The 12,893-nt window shown below is 42.6% G+C and overlaps 1 pseudogene; it reads right to left on the reverse strand.

Annotated features, from left to right (window-relative positions):
- Nucleotides 1-426: 426 nt before the first annotated feature.
- LOC112400040 (ras-related protein Rab-5A pseudogene) lies at nucleotides 427-1,236 on the reverse strand (annotated as a pseudogene).
- Between the last annotated feature and the right edge of the window lie 11,657 nt (nucleotides 1,237-12,893).

Genomic DNA, 12,893 nt, shown 5'->3' on the forward strand with positions numbered 1-12,893 from the left:
GATTTTTTTTTTTACCCCATTTAAAAAATAACAGGACTAGCTATAATTTAGATGCCACTAATGTTCATTTTTTTCCCCTTGAAGATGTGGGACTGTTTCCTTGTGGCTAATTTGTTAAAATGTGGAACGTATACTTTAAATAAGGATACTAATAGAAATTACAGGTTGCCTGAATATGGTAGCTAAGCATAAATATCTTTAGAACCTCCTTCCAAAGAAAGAATTTTTTTGGAAAAGTCCAAATGAGTAAGTTCCAAATCTTTTTCACAGAACTGGCTGGTTAACTGTGGGTTCAGAATCATTTGTTTATATCACTGATGAAGAGAAATGAGTCCCGCTAACCTTCCAAGGAAACAAGGGTACACACAGCTCTCATTTCCCCCTTCCACTGCTAAAACATTAGTCAGAGGGTCACATGTATGTTATTAAAAATTAAGTTCAAAACACTTAAAATAATTCTGTATTAGAAACTTGCCTATTGTAAGTCTCTTCTTTTTGGAAGTCATACTGGGCTGGTTAAATGCTCCAATTCCACTGTTATTAACAATTAGGAAGCAGAAGAACATTCCAGTTAGTTTAAACTGGAGGTTTAGTTACTACAGCACTGACTCCTGGTTGGCTGCGTGGGTTCAGTAAGGTCTACTCCTCTTCCTCTGGCAGAATGTGCTCCTGGATTCTGTGGTTCATTCTTTGGCAACTTTTTAGCTATTGCCATGAATATTTCAGTTACATTCATTGATGTTTTAGCTGATTTCTCCAGAAATAATAAACTGTTGTCATCTGCATAGGACTGTGCTTCCTGGAAAATTGACAGCTGTTTTATTGGCGAGGTCAGCCTTGTTTCCTGATAAAGCTATTACAATGTTAGGATTGGCTTGCCTCTGAAGTTCTGTAACCCAGTTTTTGGCTCTGACAATGGACTCTCGTTTGTGACATCATATACAACTATGGCTGCTTGCGCTCGTCTGTAGTACATGGGTGCTAGGCTACAGTATTGTTCTTCACCAGCTGTATCCCACATTTCAAACTTTACTGTTGTGTCATCAAGACACACAGTTTGGGCTAGAAAAGCAGCCCCCATGGTACTCTCTTGAAATTCATGAAAGTGGCCCTTCACAAAACAAAGCACTAGGCTCGATTTGACAAAAGCAGACTCTCCCAAAGTACTAGTTTGAACTGGCATATTTTATTTCCAGTATTTGGCCTGTTAGGTCTTGTTGCTCCTCGATTAGCCATGTCCAAATTTGAAAGAAGTCTCTAATTTCAGTCTCTTAAATGAACTTCCAGGATGCAAGGAGTCAGTTGTTTTCTTTCTGGAGGTAAAGAAACCTGAGACTGCAGCGTCTGGGGCCGCGGCTCTGAAGCTTTGGGCTGCAGGTCCCGGACGGAGCCTGAGAGGCTAAGGCTGAGGCTCCCTAACTTGGTTTAAAATACACTCCTGGCAGTTTTTTCAGAAATTCACTATGGGAGCAGAGATAAAAAGAAAGTACTGAAACATCTCTGGCTGTTCCATAAAATCTTGGAGTTGTTGCTTTTATGCTGATTATTATCAGCATAAAAGATTACTAGGGCTTCCCTGGTGTCGCAGTGGTTGAGAGTCTGCCTGCCAATGCAGGGGACACGGGTTTGTGCCCTGGTCTGGGAAGATCCCAGATGCCGTGGAGCGGCTGGGCCCGTGAGCCATGGCCGCTGGGCTTGCGCGTCTGGAGCCTGTGCTCCGCAACGGGAGAGGCCACAACAGTGAGAGGCCCGCATACCGCAAATAAATAAATAAATAAATAAAAAGATTACTAAATGGAAAGATTATTTGATGGAAATCATTTTGTCATTCCAGATCATCTCTAGATTCGCCTTTGCTTGGATGATAAAATACTAGATGAAATGACATTTTAAAAACTTCTGTTATAAAACATTGCTTCCTGAATTCATGCACGCCGAGTATAATGCCCTATGGTAAAGTGGTTGAGAGTCTGAGCTCTGGAGCCCTACCACCTTCAAATTTTGCTTTTGCCACTTTTTAGCTGTGTGACCTTGGACAAGTTACTTAAGCTGTCTGTGCTTTAGTTTCCTCGTTGTTAAATAGAGATAATAAAAGTACCTACCTTATAGGACTGCAGGGAGAACTTGCTAAATTAACAAATGGAAGACTTGGAATATTGTGAGCGCTATGCTCAGTGTTAGCCCTTAGAACAGTGTTTGGCAGTTAGGCACTGGGTAAATGTTACCTTTTACATTACTGTTTTAAATGATACAGGCTGTAATGCAGGAGAGTGGGAAGAACTCAGGAAGGGAGATTAGGACAAATCCATTTGGTGTATATGCTTTAGTCATTGTATCTACAGTGTTTATCAAACCAATTATCTTTCTTGAGAGCTACAATTTCCTGGGCATCTGCAGATACCCAGAACTCAAGATTGGAAGGAAACATGAAGCTCTAATAGTGGGTAGTTAGAAGGAGCTCACTCTAAAAAATGTTTTTTAATAAATTTATTTATGTATTTATTTATTTTTGTATTTATTTATGGCTATGTTGGGTCTTCCTTGCTGCACGCAGGCTTTCGCTAGTTGCGGTGAGGGGAGGGCTATCTTCCTTGCGGTGCGCGGGCTTCTCATTGCGGTGGTTTCTTGCGGAGCACGGGCTCTAGGCGCACAGGCTTCAGTAGTTGTGGCACACAGGCTCAGTAGTTGTGGCTCGCAGGCTCAGTAGTTGTGGCACGCAGACTCAGTAGTTGTGGCTCGCAGGCTTCAGTAGTTGTGGCACGCAGGCTCAGTAGTTGTGACTCGTGGGCTCTAGAACACAGGCTCAGTAGTTGTGGCGCACGGGTTAATTGCTCCGTGGCACGTGGGATCTTCCTGGACCAGGGCTCGAACCCACGTCCCCTGCATTGGCAGGTGGATTCTCAACCACTGGGCCACCAGGGAAGTCCCAAAATATGTTTGTTTTTTAATGGCGCTTTAAATGAGCTCATGGGAAGTTTATTATAAAATGCTTGCCTGCACCAAATGCCTTAATGGGAGAAGCCTTATTGAAATTCCATTGTTTAAATAATATACAGGCCATGTCCCTCCTGGAACTCTGTTCCCTCTGTGGGAGTCAAAGATTCTTTGAATGTCCCAAGGTATTCCAAAGCAATCACAAAATCACATTTCAGAGCTAGAAGGGGATTTAGAAACCATCTCCTCCTAAGCTTTCTTTTTACAGCTGAAGAAACAAACCCAATAGGGTTAAAGGATTTGCCTGAGGCAACTCAGCAACCTTGAAGCTAAAGTCGACCCCCAGTTTCTTTAACTCTTAGTCCAGCCCCTTGCTACTAACCTGTCCCCAGTCTTATAGAGAGAGAGGGAGAGGGAAGGAAAGAGGGAGGGCCAGAGGGGAAAGGACCCTGCTACTTGCAGACTTGCAGATGGGGAGTGCCCCAGTTTTTTCCCTTTCACACTGAAAAAAGAATAAACTGATCACATACCTGTAGAAACAATTATAATTTAGCAGAGAAAATATCAAGGCTAAGCAATGAATCACCAAACATTCAAGGCGAAAGTTTATTACCTTTCTTGTTTATTTTTACTTCATCAGGACTAAAACCTGTTGCTATGTTGGGTCTGGGCAGCATTTTGTGATGCCTGCAGACAAACAGCGTGGCCAACTACCCAGGTGGTGAGGCTTTGCTCTCCCGGAATATTCTAGCAAACAATGTAACCTGACACGGGTGTGACAGGGCTCTCTGGGTGGTTATAGTTTATCTTTGGCAATTCCTTCTGCACCCCTTCCACACCCATAAAACCATACAGAAACCATCCAGGAGCTGGGCTCGGGGAACAGGTACTCTGATGTGGGCCACTCCATCCCGAGGAAGTTATGGCTCCCCAGTCTAGGGTGCCCACCGTCCACAAAATAGATTTCTGTAAGAAGTGGACCCTACCAGAGGAGCACCCAATCGCACATATTGAATTTGGAGGGAAGAACACATAACTTAGAAGGTACTTGCAAATCACCCGTTCTCTTCCGTTGGTGAATAAACAAAGCTTATATGCAAATGATGAACACCAGTTTTGGCAAGGACTCCTAAGCAGTGTGGGTTGGCACGCCAGTGGAGACTTCATCGGAGGGTTCCTGTCTCCCATCTTTAACTTGGTGGGTTATCATTTAGTTATTCCAGTTACTTTTTTTAAAATTTTTTAATTTTTGGCCGTGTTGGATCTTTGTTGCTGCGCGTGGGCTTTCTTTAGTTGCGGCGAACGGGGGCTCCTCTTGGTTGCGGTGCGCGGGCTTCTCATCGCGGTGGCTTCTCTCGTTGTGGAGCATGGGCTCTAGGCGCTTGGGCTTCAGTAGTTGCGGCACGAGGGCTCAGTAGTCGTGGCTCGAGGGCTCTAGAGCACAGGCTCAATAGTTGTGGTGCACGGGCGTAGTTGCTCTGCGACATGTGGGATCTTCCTGGGCCCGGGCTCGAACCCGTGTCCCCTGAATTGGCAGGCGGATTCTTAACCAGTGCGCCACCAGGGAAGCCCCTATTCCAGTTGCTTTAAATGTATGTGACATCCTACCTCTGCAGAGATATTTCTGCAAACTTGACTTGCGCTGCACACTAATGGGTAGAAAAAACTGAAAGAATTAAGAGATAAGTCCTTGCAATTAAGGGTGGGGCCCATACGGAACTCTCAGAGCTGTGCAGTGTTTGCGTATTTCTGGGACGTTTATCACCTGACCTCTGCAGTTGCCTTCTATTACTGGAGATTCCCTAACCACCAGATTACAGCTTCTGCAATTCAGAGGCTCACAAAGTTTTTTTTTTTTTTTTTTTTTTTTTTTTTTTTATGGAGCGTCCCCTGCATCGGCAGGCGGACTCTCAACCACTGCGCCACCAGGGAAGCCCTCACAAAGGTTTTTGTTTGTACCTCAGATCATGTAGAGCCAGCATCCAAACACTAGTGTCTGCAGCCTAAATAGCCTTTAAGGCTTTACTTTTATAAAACAAAGAGGCTGCCTCTGAAGTGTGATTTTCCGTGCATGCTGGGACCCTCCGCATCCCCCTCCTCGGACCAGCTCGTGCCTGGAGTCCTGCCTGTAGAGACTCATCAGTCAGTAAAAGAGTAATTTACCTGGACTGTACAGGTAGGCTTCAGACTGTGAACGCTTGAGATTATGCACAGAGTTTGAGTGCATTTGCCCATTTTTAGCCCTAAGGGAGGCTCTTTAGGCCTTTGCTGGTAACCAAAAGAGTCGGTAACCACCAAAAGTTTAAGAATGATTGCTTTTTCTCATAAGATGTTTTAAGTTATTTACTATTGAATGTGCCTGAAAACACATAAACACATGACCATAAATTTTATGTCACAAAGAGGGCCAGCTGGAAACTTTGCCTAAGATATTTTCTAGGAAAACAAACAATAATTTTATTAGCTTTCTTCCTATTCTTTATTCAAAACAAAATATCTGTACTTTTTTTTTCTTTTTTTTAAATATCTGTACTCTTGAGAGAGATATTCACAACACAGATGCTACCTTTTCATTCTTCACTTCAAAAGTAAGGCCCGAGTGCAGGACTAATGGGGATTCTGAAACTGACTATGGAAGATGTTACCTCTTAGAGGAGAGATGGTCAAACTTCTGTAAACAGTCAGTAGTAAATATTTTCAGCTTTTTGGGCCATGTGGTCTCTGCTGCAACTTCACAGTTCTGCTGTTGTGTGGAAAGCAGCCATAGACAATATGTAAACAACTAGAAGTGGTGATGTTTCAATAAAACTTTATTTACAAAAACAAGTGGCAGGCCAGATTGTCCCATAACAGCAGTTTGCACCCGTCTTAAAGGTTTAAAGATGCTGTTGAATGAAAATAACAAGGCTCACATATTTGCCAGGTTTATGATGCATACCAACTTCAATCTACTTTGCAAAATACGAAATGCTGGATTATATTATTCTATTGATTGTTGTGTTGGAATGAAAGCATTTAATAATTTCAGCAAGTTATTCTACAGGCTGGGCAAGCAATGGGTGACATTAAACACCTGACAATTAAAATCAATAACTCCACATGCCACCATCAACAAAATGAAAAGAAAACCTACTGAATGGGAGAAAATATTTGCAAATGATATGACCAATAATGGGTTAATATCCAAAATATATAAACAATTCATACAGCTCAATATAAAAAAAAAAAGATTTAAAAATGGGCAAAATGGGCTTCCCTGGTAGCACAGTGGTTAAGAATCCACTTGCCAGTGCACGGGACATGGTTTCGAGCCCTGGTCCAGGAAGATCCCACATGCCATGGAGCAACTAAGCCTGTGTGCCACACCCACTGAGCCTGTGAGCCACAACTACTGAGCCCACGTGCCACAACTACTGAAGCCCATGTGCCTAGAGCCCATGCTCCCCAACAGGAGAAGCCACTGCACCACAACCAAGAGTAGCCCCTGCTTGCCGCAACTAGAGAAAGCCCGCACGCCGCAACAGAGACCCAACACAGCCAAAAATTTAAATTAAAAAAATCAATAAATTTTTTTAAAAAAGATCAAAAGACCTGAATAGACATTTTTCCAAAGAAGAAATGCAGATGGCACAGGCACATGAAAAGTTGCTCAACATCATTAATCATCAGAAAAATGCAAATCAAAACCACAGTGAGATATCATCTCACACCTGCCAGAATGGCTATCATCAAAAAAAACCACGAATAACAAATGTTGGTGAGGATATAGAGAAAAGAGAACCCTCATACACTGTTGGTGGGAATGTAAACTGGTGCAGCCACCGTGGAAAACAGTATGGAATTTCCTCAAAAAACTAAAAATAGAACTACAATATGACCCAACAATCCCACTCCTGGGTATATATCCAAAGAAAACAAAAACTCTAATTCAAAAAGATACATGCACCCCAATGTTCATAGCATTATTTACAATTGCCAAGATATGGAAGCAACCTAAGTGTCCATCAACAGATGAAGGGATAAAGAGGATATACATACATACACACACAATGGAATATTACTCAGACAGAAAAAAGAATGAAGTTTTGCCATTTGCAACAATGCAGATGGACATGGAGGGTACTATGCTAAGTGAAATAAGTCAGACAGAGAAAGACAAATACTGTATGATATCACCTATGTGTGGAATCTAACAAATAAAAGAAATGAATGAATATAACAAAACAGAAACAGACTTCCAGATATAGAAAACAAACTAATGGTTACCAGTGAGTGGGGTAGTGGGAAGGGGGAAGGGGCAAGATAGGAGTAGGGGATTAAAAGGTACAAACTACTGTGTGTAAAATAAATAAGCTACAAGGATATATGTGTGGTACAGGGAATAGAGCCAATATTTTATTAAAACTTTAAATGGGACTTCCCTGGTGACGCAGTGGTTAAGAATCCACCTGCCAGCACAGGGGACACAAGTTCAAGCCCTGGTCTGGGAAGATCCCACGTGCCATGGAGCAACTAAGCCCATGTGCCACAACTACTGAGCCTGCACTCTAGAGCCCACGTGCCACAACTACTGAGCCCACGTGCCTAGAGCCCGTGCTCCACAACAAAGACAAGGCACCAAAATGAGAAGCCCGCGCACGGCAACGAAGATCCAAAGCAGCCAAAAATAAATAAATAAATTTATATTAAAAAAAAACTTTAAATGGAGTAGAATCTATAAAACTATTGAATCACCATGTTGGACACCTGAAACTAATATAATGTTGTACCTCCACTATACTTCAGTAAAAAAATTAAGTAAAATAAGTAAAAGACATAGCTTTTAAAAAGAACTCCACATGTCAGATTTTTCCAGGGCATAAGACAAAAATAAAACCAGATTCTTTAAACCGATTTGTCTCCATGCAACTCAAACAAATCATATTTTTGGCAAATGACAATGATAAAATAATCCTTTTACCCTCAGGCCTCACTCCGGGTGGGAAATGCCTCTCGATCCTCCACAGGTAGACTTCTGTTTTTTCTAGAAACCTGATATGCTTTAGAATCATAGGCTTTTGGCAGCGCAAACACAAGCAGGCAGCACCTGCTAGGCTTCAGGCTGCTTCTTGTCCAACTGGGGAGAAAAAGTCATCTTTGTGATGCTTCCAAAGTCTGCAGTTTCCTTCATTTCTAAGGAAGAATAGAGAAACTCTGGTCTTCTTTTTACTTTCCGCATTCAAAGTAAGAGTCATTTTATCTTCCTGTTTAATATTTAGTTTTGCATGCTGTTTGGTTAGAACCTTCATATCCGCACAGTATCAGATCGCGAGGTTTGAACAAATGAACTAAGAGGAAAAGGGAAAGGGCTGGAATCGGCACCCTATGAACCAGAGGCAAGTCAGTCGAAAGATGATCAAAGAGCCCATCAAAATTGAAATCACTCCTCTGGAAAATAGACACCCTCAGAATGAGTGAGTGCTGACTTACCTACAGGAAAAACAATCAAAATGTATGTAAGCTCTGCCCACTGTCCACAGGAGCAAACAGCAGTTGCAAAAACACAGAGAGACAAACCAGGAAAGATTTTACACTGCCGGTAACAGATTTAAGTCAACACGAGTAGCCAGACTTCATACATGCCAAGGTAGGAGGTGGTACAAGAGAGAAATCAGGGGTGCAATGCAGGTGCAAGAGTCAGTAGGAAGGAAAGATTTTTTTTTTAAGTTAAACTTATTGAAGCATAATTTACAAGCAGTTAAATCACCCTCTTGAGTGTATAATTCTATGAGTTTTGACAAACACATACAATCATGAAAAAATATTTCCATCACCACAAAAAAATTCCCTTGTCCCCCTTTGTAGTCAACCCCTCTGGCAAATCCCAGCCCCTCCCAACCACTGATTTGATTTGTGTCCCCACATGTATATTTCTGTCTTTGCCTTTTCCAGAATATCAGATAAATGAAATTATACAGTGGGTAGCAGAAAAAGTGGGATTTTAATCTCAAGCAAAGAGGAGTGTTTTAGAGATCAAATGTCTCTAAAGCATCTTAAGACAGACGAGGCAGTTGGTAAAGGTGGCCTGTGCTATAAAAACTGCCATGGATAGTGGAACTTCTGCAGGTATGTTATTTCCACACAAACTTCCTAAGATGAATACCTGAGCATGCCACATCCTTACTGGAAACCTTCAATGGGTTCCCATTGTCTTTAGGATAAAATCCAAACTGTTTCATGTTGGCTCGCCAGGCCTTTCTTTTTTGTTTTTAAAGAAGATGTTGGGGGTAGGAGTTTATTAATTTATTTTTGGCTGTGTTGGGTCTTCATTTCTGTGCGAGGGCTTTCTCTAGTTGTGGTGAGCGGGGGCCACTCTTCATCGCGGTGCATGGGCCTCTCACTATCACGGCCTCTCTTATTGCGGAGCACAGGTTCCAGATGCGCAGGCTCAATAGTTGTGGCGCATGGGCTTAGTTGCTCTGCGGCATGTGCGGCATGTTGTATTTTCAGCACCTAGCATGGTGTCTGGTACCAAGTGGATTCTCAATAAATATACTTTAAATTGAGTCAAAAGGACAAACAAAATTTAGACAAAATTCAGAAGAGGGAGAGTTTCTTTTAGCTAGGGGTGGTAGAGGGGCCAGGAGGTAAGGAATCAAGAACTCCTTTAGGAAATGCATGCTATTTGAATGGGGCTCTTGTCCAGTTAATGCCTGTTGTCTCACAGCCCCACCTGCCATTCTGTACTATGTCTCGAAGAGGTAAGGCTGAGTGTCTGAAAACTACATTTCCTAGACTCTCTTATGTGCTGGGCCCAGAAGGGAATCCAAAGGCAGCAGAGAGAGGAGTCCTGCTCTGGCTCTGAGAGTGAGGTGGCTGCTGGAACTGCAGCAGGGGTGGGGATCCAGACTGTAGCAGCCCAGGCCGTGGCAGCATCATTTCAGCAGTTCCAACCTGGTCCAGGCAGCACCCCTTTGGCACATCCAGAACTGACATGCAGTACAGTAGCAGGTGTGGACTGAGAGGCTTTAGACCAAGGGTGCTTAGCTGTGCCTTCTCTTTTACTCCTTCAGCTCCCCCCGCCTCACCTTTTGCTATTCTAGCACTTCCAGCATCTTTGCAACCTATTCCCTGTATTAAATTCCCTGTGTTTGAAACGCCTAGAGTGGTTTCCATTCTCCTGCCTGGACCCAGACCAATACTGCCTTGAAATCAGGATGGGGGTAAAGAGAGAAAGGGAGAGACCGCCATGAGCAAAAGTCCAGAGTTGGAAGAGTTTGAAGGGACTTTTGGAGAGCAGAAAACAGTCCAGTTTGGCTGGGGTGTAGTGATTGAATAGGAGAGTGGCAGAAAGAAAAGCCACAGAGACATAATAGGCTAGCTTTCCCACTATACTGCTTGTTGATCTTGGTCTACAACTTGACAAAGATGTTGGGTTTATGTGACATGATTTGGTAGTCATCGGCACAGAAGTGAGAATCAAAAACATAATGCTGGATGACATCACTAAGGGCGAGAGTAGAGAAGCCAGTCCCACAAGGATGCACGTGGGAGGTGGGTGGGAGGATGAAGTGTTGGAGGTGAGAGAAAGGACATGGAGAAATAGTGGGAACGTAGGTGGCAGGAGGACCAAGACAGTTCTGCACCACAGAAGTCAAGGAAGAAGAAGACTTGATGAAAAATGGGACTTGCCAAGACTGTCACTTCCTGCAAAGCGTTAAAAAGAGTAAAAGTTGAAGAAAAATCCATGGGGTTTGCACATGTCAGTCTTAGTGATGTAGCAGGCACAGAATTGAGACTTCTAATGGCTAGAGTGGTTGGATAATGAGGAAGTAAGACAGTGAGAATGGCCTCTTGGCCCCTTCTGCACCCATTTTCTCTGCCTACCACAAAGCCCTTCCCTCCCCACACCCTTAGCCCCTTACCCACAGCTCCCCACACCGCCTTCATCCAAGTCTAGGATGGGTCAACTGTTGGGATTATGTATACAAAGCCAGCTTGCTGACTTGCAACTTTGGACTTCAGGTAGAGAGTATCAGCTTATTGTGGAGGCCAAAGCTATTCAATAGCATCAAATAATGGTGCTCAAAGTTGCAGACTAAATGCCCTTAACATTATGCTTTCAGTTTTCCTTAAAGATGTCTAGCAATTTATTAAATAAAGGCTGGTTGCTATCTACAACTTCATTAAAAACAAACATATAAGAATTATACAGTTCTCCCCTCCCCTCCTTTTTTTAAATAAAGTGTAGCTTGTCTCATGTACTTGACATCCACTCAAAGTCACAAAATCTCATCGACACACATCATTGTGTGGAAAGCTGCATATCTTACAAGACCCTGGTGAACTCTGCAGACCACACTCTAAACAGTTGGTGAGGGGAGGTCACAGAGGGAGTGAGCAGGCTTCTTGTATTTTGATAGACTAGCGGAAGCCAAGGTTAAAATCTGATTACTTTGCAAGGATTCCAAAACTTGACCTAAATCACCTTGCAGAAGTCTGTTAACAAATCAGAGCATCTCCAGTAGCACCGAGCAAGAGGCATTCAATCCTCACAATTCTGGTAAGTTCCACTTTGGGGGTAGGGTATACTTGCCCAAATCAGACCTTTCATAAAATGTAGAACCTACTAAATCCAGAGCTAACTAGTTCATGATCAACTATCAACCTCTAAATCACATTCTGTATGGAAAAACAAGCCTGCAAAACATCCAAACAATGGTGCAGTAGGTGGAAACAGATGTCACCATTTATTTTAAGATTAGTTTATTCAACAATTGAAAGGGAGAATGTTGCTTAGTCCACACAACAGCTTAGGATCTGAGTAGTTTACCTGTTATTTTTTAAAAATACAGGGCTATCAGATAGTTTTCTAGATTTTTAAAGCAGAACCTAAATGTTTAACTCTGTGTTGTGCTGCTATATTAAAAGAAAAAAACAAAAAATAAACAGGTTAAATATTTTAAAGTAACTGTAAAAAAAAAAAACTCTGAATCAGTCTCAAATGAATTAGTCTCTAATTTTATTTTTTCTAACTGCCAATAAGAAGCAATAAATACTCATGATTGGTATCTTTGAGGATGACACTTTAACACGGAGCAGGAAAATCTCTGTTAATTTCCACTTCTGGTCTTGAACTAATTTTTTTTTTCCCCAAAGTGTAAAAATTTCAAGCAGAGATGTTGCTTTATGTCATCTTGCTTTCTTTCTTTATTTAGTTATAGAGAGTGTGTGGGAAGGAGAAAGAGGGAGGAATAGGGATAGCTGGGTGGGTTCAAACTACTTTTCCATCACCCTCCTTTATGACAAAAAAAAGAAAAATGCGTGAAAAATGAGTCTTTACCTTTGCTGCCTCAACTTCATCACCTCCCATTCACTTCACAGCCCACTGCCATCTGGCTCCCATCCCATTTGCTCCATTCAGACTGTTCTAACAAAGATGTCAACAGTGTTTTCCTACTTGCCGAATCCAATGACCTATTTTTAGGCCCCCTTCTACTTGACCTTCCTGCAGCCTTGGACAGGCTGTGGGACCCAAGTTTCTGATCTCAGTGCCCACGGTAATTGGCTTGGGGGAAGCGGGGACCGGGTGGCTGCACAGGCAGAGCCCGGTGAGTCCTGGGAGGCTGGTCCAGCAGCAGCGATGCAGCCCTTGCAGGGGAGCAGCGGCTGCTCAACTTTGGTTGATTTTCGCCATGGCAGAGTGTAGACACGGTGTTGTTAAATCTCTTAATTTTTTAAAGAAAAGCTTTTTTTTATGAGAATCCTTCTCATTTCTAAATATTGGCTCAAATTTTTAAAATGCTTCTGGAACAAGTAACCATATCTGTAGAGCTCCCAGGAGAAGCCTCGGCTGGAGGTGATCCTCCCCTTCTCTTGGCTTCTGCACTTACCTCTCTCTCCCTGTTCATCTCTGCCTTATTTATTTTTAAACATCTTTATTGGAGTATAATTGCTTTACAATGGTGTGTTAGTTTCTG

Source organism: Neophocaena asiaeorientalis, unplaced genomic scaffold, assembly GCF_003031525.2.
Source record: "Neophocaena asiaeorientalis asiaeorientalis breed wild unplaced genomic scaffold, Neophocaena_asiaeorientalis_V1.1 scaffold397, whole genome shotgun sequence".
Taxonomy (NCBI): Eukaryota; Metazoa; Chordata; class Mammalia; order Artiodactyla; family Phocoenidae; genus Neophocaena; species Neophocaena asiaeorientalis.